At 38.6% G+C, this 6451-nt stretch overlaps 3 non-coding genes across 3 annotated transcripts; 1 reads left to right on the forward strand and 2 right to left on the reverse strand.

Moving 5' to 3' along the window:
* Nucleotides 1-1762: 1762 nt before the first annotated feature.
* On the reverse strand, nt 1763-1844 carry trnas-uga (transfer RNA serine (anticodon UGA)). The gene has a single exon. It is a non-coding gene; the product is annotated as a tRNA-Ser (tRNA).
* A 1533-nt stretch (nt 1845-3377) lies between these two features.
* trnaa-cgc (transfer RNA alanine (anticodon CGC)) lies at nt 3378-3449 on the forward strand. The gene has a single exon. It is a non-coding gene; the product is annotated as a tRNA-Ala (tRNA).
* A 508-nt stretch (nt 3450-3957) lies between these two features.
* trnav-uac (transfer RNA valine (anticodon UAC)) lies at nt 3958-4030 on the reverse strand. The gene has a single exon. It is a non-coding gene; the product is annotated as a tRNA-Val (tRNA).
* Nucleotides 4031-6451: the final 2421 nt, after the last annotated feature.

Below are 6451 nucleotides of genomic sequence, written 5' to 3' on the forward strand. Positions count from 1 at the left end.
TATTTGTCGCATACGCATTCATAGCAGGTATAAAGGATTTTTTCTGGGCTGACCTCTGGGTTGTTGGGCTGGGCAGTCCAGACAGCTTGAACGAAACTGTCTAGCAGTAGAGGTGGGGTTTGACTGATGGTTATCATCATCTAGTGGACCAGAATTGACAAGGCTTGAGAAGGGAAACATGGAAGCTTGAGGATATACAGTAAAGACATTTCAGTTGTAGCTTGTAGGTTACTTAACCTGGTTTATATGTGGGGGTCTCAGATCGTCATCTGTCAGTGAATTCCTTTTGTCATTGAATTGCTTGACTTAACAAACTTAACAAAATGCCTGCTAAGAAACTTTATAAATGAATAGCAGTGACATGACGAACGAGGCTACGAAATGCAGCTGCTTTCATTTTTGCTGTTTTAGCCACAGGGCCCTGCAGAATGCTATGATTGCGCACTAGAATTGCAGTGGAGGATTATTATTAGTGGACAGGAGAGAATGATCAGTTCAGCACGATTTCCAAACACTCTCTCAGTGATTACATATTCTCCAACAAGGGCGATGACACAGCCGGTTAGGTGGCCCTTTGTTGCTGCATATGTGTCCCAGACCACCTCCAAATATGGTTTGAGTGATTGGATCAAAATGCATCTTTGAGACACATTTGATGTTCACACCTGTACTTAGTGCTGTCCACTTATGTTCGGATCGCCCAGGACTCGTGTTAATGCCAGGTGTGAATGGGGCCTAATAGATACCTCTAGTTTCTCCAGAAATGCCCTCCATACTAGAGATGTGAATTGTGGCCCTTGGTCTGACACAATGTCTCAGACACAGATTGGAAGGGACATAGCTCTTATTTGGAGTGCTTTGGGCAGGAGCAGAAGGATTTTGGTTTGGTGTGATTAGTGGTGGGTTGGGATCAGTGGGGTACATGTGTGAGAGGACATCAGCAATTACATTTTTGGAACCTGGATGATATGAGATGGTTAAATGAAAGCTGGTGAAGAAGAGGGCCCATCTGGTTTGTCTTCTTTCCTGTGTGTTCTGCTTGTGTGTGCGTGAGATAAGTTAAACTGGTCATAGATGTGAATCAGGATGGAAATGGTGTGCATGATGCCCTTCAATCTGGCTTCCCATCTAAGGTGTAATTGATTATTATCAGGATGAAGCAGGTACTAAAAGTGAGTGAATACATATCCTGTGGCGATGAAGAATTGTGATAAATGTGACAACATTTATTTCTACAAAAAAAATCTCTCTAGTGACCCCTGCTGACCAAAAGGCAATCAAAGTAAAGCAATTCATTATAGCAGGGCTCCAGTGCTGGTCACCCACCTTCCCACACAATTAAGAGTAGGCTATTTTTCTGCTCTAACGGAGTTAGAAATTTGGTGGACCACCAGGACAGGAGGTGAGAACTCAAGGTGGGGACTACTTGTTGCTTCTGTATTTATATAATTATTTATACTATTTGCTATTTATCTACTAAATAAAACCAAATAAAATAGGAAATAAATAAATAAAAGACACAAGTAGGAAATGAAATGAAATTGGGGGAAAAAGCCCTTAAAATTAATATAAAAACAAATATATTTGTAGGTAGCGGTGCTGTGTACATAGCTCTTAGGTACTCAGGCTGAGAATTCTGGAGTTTTGTCCCATATGAAGCAAATAAATAATGAATAAGCCGCGACTACACATGTAGATAGTGAAGAGAAATAGGTAGCAACTTAAAAGTGTAAAGAGAAAAGTGAAAAGAGCTGAGCTCCAGCGCTGCGAGCAGGGTTCGAACCTGCGCGGGGAGACCCCATTGGATTTCAAGTCCAACGCCTTAACCACTCGGCCATCGCAGCACGGCACGTCGGCTAGCATAAGGAGGTTTAATAGACTACCTACAGTAATCACTGCAATACTAAAATATAATGTGTATTCATAATTAGACTGTCGTCACTGTTGCAGTTCCGACACTTTAGCAGTTTAGATAACCATCGCCTCCCTCACAAAATTAAAACTTACACAGTGTCGGAGCTTTTATTTGTGAAAACTAATGTTTGTCGTTTTGAGTTCCTACATTTACACCCCAAAAGGTCACGAAGGAGACATTTCTGAGAAAATATAAATCAATACCGTAGCGAAGAGTATCAGATAAATCTGTTCCTACTGTTTATTAAACCCTGCACTGTACCCTACTGTTTACTACTTTTAAATGGGGAAATTAGTTGTGTTGATTGTGGAAGTAAAAACTATTTTACCACTTTACTTAAAACTATCCTTGTGTTTATGAAGCAGAAATGTTCAGATAAATTGCCATTTCCAGTGAGATTTAACTTTCTGGCAGTAAGTAGCAGAAGATACTCGGGAAACTCATTTAAAGTATTTCCCAGTACTTGCATGCTCTTTTGCTACACACTCAAAATGGACTGAAATGTGTTTCTTGAAAATAAATTCACCAGACCTTCTCTTTGTGGATTGAGCATGCCAATTTTAATAATTCATAATAGTAAAATTTGGCGTTTTTAAATGAATGTATTGAGTGAATGAAACAATGACTTACTCATTATCTAAAAAGACACTCGTTGGCGCCACCTACTGGTGTAATGATGTCACTTCCGGAAAGGGTCACTGAGCGAATTCCTTAGAGCACCTGAAAAATGACCATTAGGCTACTTAAGTTTTTTTTTATGTACTATAAGTTTTTATATTTAAATAAGACTTTATTTGCACCCCTTATTTTCTATCCATTGTATTACCCTTTACTTTGATGGCATCTACTGACTTGCTCCAAACGCTATCTCACTGTACTTGTACAGTCACAATAAAGGTATCTTATCTTATCTTATCTTATCTTATCTTATCTTATCTTATCTTATCCTAGTGAAAGGAGCCCAGGAAAATCATCTCTTCATTGGCTGCCAAAGGATCTTTAAGGTTAGGAAGCAAGTGGAAGCAAGAAAGAGAACAAATATTGATTAGCATTAAATGTTTACTGGCATTTTGGGTCCATCTCTCCTCTTCTGTATTCACTCCAGATAGATATAAGCGCTCCATGATCACCTCTTCTTAGTGCTCTTCTCAGATTACTTACATTATTTTCCTAATTCAGTTACCTAAATTGCAGTTTCTATTCTTTTCACACCACAAGGGGGCGCCCTGCCACTGCCTTATACATGAACCGTTTCACCATATGACAGCAAAATGTGTATATCTATTGTATGTGGCCCTGTCCCAGTCTCAGACAGTCGATATAATAAATTATAAACATTTTAATATTACTTACCCATTTGTCATTTAGACTATTGTTGCTTCTTACTTTTTCAGTTCAGTTCAGATAACACTAACACAGTCAGGTTTTTAAAGTCCTCTCGCCAGTCCTGCGCTTGTCACGTGGGGATGTAGCTCAGTGGTAGAGCGCATGCTTCGCATGTATGAGGTCCCGGGTTCAATCCCCGGCATCTCCACAGTTGTTTTTTCTCTATCTACAGGCTCTCACAAAGCCATCAGGAAATCCATGTTTTGGGAATCTTTGGAACACAAATTGTATTACGATATATTAATAAATTTATTGTATATACTATGACAAAATAAGTTACGCAAGTTAACTGGTTATTTGTATTTCAGCTAGAATTTTGTTTCATTTTCAGTGCCTTCGTCCTCAACTGACTGGACGGGCTACTCACTGACACAGTTTCTCTAATTCTGAGTTTGAACTATATATTTGCCTTCGGAGTATTTCTAGTCTACTAGGTTTTTTTTTTTTTTTTTTTTTTTTTTTCAAAACCCGCGAACGTGTCGAACGTGCTACATGCTCTACCATGACATGGCGCTTATTTACATTACTAAGAAATTGAAGGCTGTGGTCAGTTCATGTAGCCTCCATGTAGTATATTGTAAAATTGCATCTATAACCTTTCTCAAAAAATGCTAATATCTTTTGTATTCACTTTATAACGAAAAAATAAAGACGCGTGGTTCCACTGGGGCTCGAACCCAGGACCTTCTGCGTGTAAAGCAGACGTGATAACCGCTACACTATGGAACCAGCTGGCAATCGACGCAGTCAGATTGCTTAAATATGGTCAAGATCTGTCGTGTCTTCATCGATGTTCCTTTGTTTATGGTAATACGTAAAGACCAGCTATAACGAGATCGTGCTTGTGTCTGAATAGGTCTTATAATCGTTGATGTGGTGACTTTTTTTGTTATGAGACATTTATTTAATATTTATGGAAGGAGTCTCAAATGTAAGCGCTTTGTAACAGTGACGGTGTTTTGCAGAGAGAGAGAGAGAGAGAGAGAGAGAGAGAGAGATAGTTAACGCCCACAGGGAATTTAATGCCATCAAAAGACAATGTCCTTTAGACATTGCTGTTAGAATCTGGCTGAAAATATTAGGATCAGTATTTGAGCAGTGAGGTGTGGAGTCCACTAACAAATCAAGAATTTGCCAAATGAGGAAAACATCCAGTTGAAACCCTGAATGCAGAATTCTGTAAAAATATCCCACAAGTACATCGGCACACAGCAAACAATGCATGCAGGGCAGAATTAGGCAAATACCCACTAATTATAGAAATACTGAAACAGGCAATCAAATTCTCATTACAAAGCCCTACACTACCAAGAGTCAGTCAAGGAAAAGAGACTCATCTCTCAGCTGGTCCGAATCTTTAGCCCTGAAGGATCACCAACACCTACTAACCCCCGCTACACTGACACTTTACACCAGAACAACAATGTCAAATAAATCAGATTAGACTAATCTGGTCTAATTGGCCTAATATGGTCTACAATACATATGAAACAAAACTGATTCACCTGTTGGGAAACCCAAACACAACAGCAGAGTAATGGCCCTAAAAAGACAGTACACTGTGGCAGACTACCTACATGTACACAGTGACAGATTAAAAAAACTGAGAACCACCTTGACAAGGTACAGACTCGCTGAACACAACCTAGCAATTGAAACAGGCAGACACAGGAAAACATGGGTCCCACAGGAAGAAAGGCTGTGCCTACACCACAACCAAAACACAGGTGAGACAGAGCTGCACTTCCTAACAGAATGCACAAAATACATAGACATCTGAGAAAAAAATTACCCCAAAATTAAACACACACCAAACAATCTATCTGACAATCTATCAATCAGTGAACATCCTGTTTTTACACTACCCTTCCTTTATACTTGCTTTGGCAATACAAATGTACAATTGTTTGTCATGCCAATAAAGCACATGAAACTGAAAACAGAGAGAGAGAGAGAGAGAGAGAGAGAGCACACGTGTCACTTATTAATAATTAAACATTGCAATCATTGTCAAATCGATGTGGTCTAAGCATAATAAGACACTCCAGACCATGCTGTTATATGAAAAATAATACACTTCCAGCTGAAAGGTTTATATCAGTGTGTTCACTGTAGTAAATTATTGTTTCTATAGTAACAACCTGCACAGGGAATTTTATGGCGGAAAAGTATGAGAGACTGGTGAGAGAACAGCTGTCATAAAGTAAGTGATAACAGAAACTAACTCGTTTCACAACATTAAACAGAACTATAAGTGAATAAAATGTTTGACATGCCATGCTTTAACTAATAAAAATTGTAACTGTTTGCCAATTGCTGCAGAATAAAACACTTTTATTGGAAAATAACCAACTTGATATCACACAACCCTGTCACTGATTGTTTATCTGTAACTGCACACCCCACCATATATTATTCCTTATTTACTGTGACAACCACACACCTTTTTTATATCATAAACACTGTCTTGTCATAAGACCTACATAGCCCCCAGTAACCAATTCTTTCCACACTTATCAAGAACTGTTTGTATGGTCAAAATTTCCTAGTGACTGTTTTAACATGGCAAGATGTTCCATAACGTTCATTCAGATAATGTTATTCTTGCAAGATATAAATGCTCGAAAGAAGCCAAATTATCTGGCAATAGAATGAGATATTGTTAAATTAGTAAAACTTTCTAGAAAAACAAATTAATAGTCTCTAATTCTGATATTAGATCAATTTGCCTATATTTAAAAGATGTTTAAGATAACTTTGCAGTGGAGGTCATTAATCTAATGAGTCAGAAATATAACTAAAAACAAAACTGATTATAGGCTAAGAAAAAAAATTAATTATTTTTACAATATTATTTCTTATACAGTGGGTTCGATCTTAAACTCGGGTCTGTGTGGAGTACATGATCTCTCCATATTCACAATGGTTCCTTCCAGGTTCTCTGGTTTCCTCCCATTGTCCAGTAACATGCCAGCAGGCAGACTGTCTAAGATAAATTGCCCATAGGTGTGAACGAATGTGTGTGTGCATGGTGTTGTGCGATGGACTGGCATCCTATCCAGGGTGTATTCCCACCTCATGCCCGATGTTCCCAGGATGGGCTCTGGATCTACTGCGACCTTGACCAGGATAAAGCGATTAAATAAACAG

This window comes from Pangasianodon hypophthalmus, chromosome 15, assembly GCF_027358585.1.
Source record: "Pangasianodon hypophthalmus isolate fPanHyp1 chromosome 15, fPanHyp1.pri, whole genome shotgun sequence".
In the NCBI taxonomy this organism is placed as follows: domain Eukaryota; kingdom Metazoa; phylum Chordata; class Actinopteri; order Siluriformes; family Pangasiidae; genus Pangasianodon; species Pangasianodon hypophthalmus.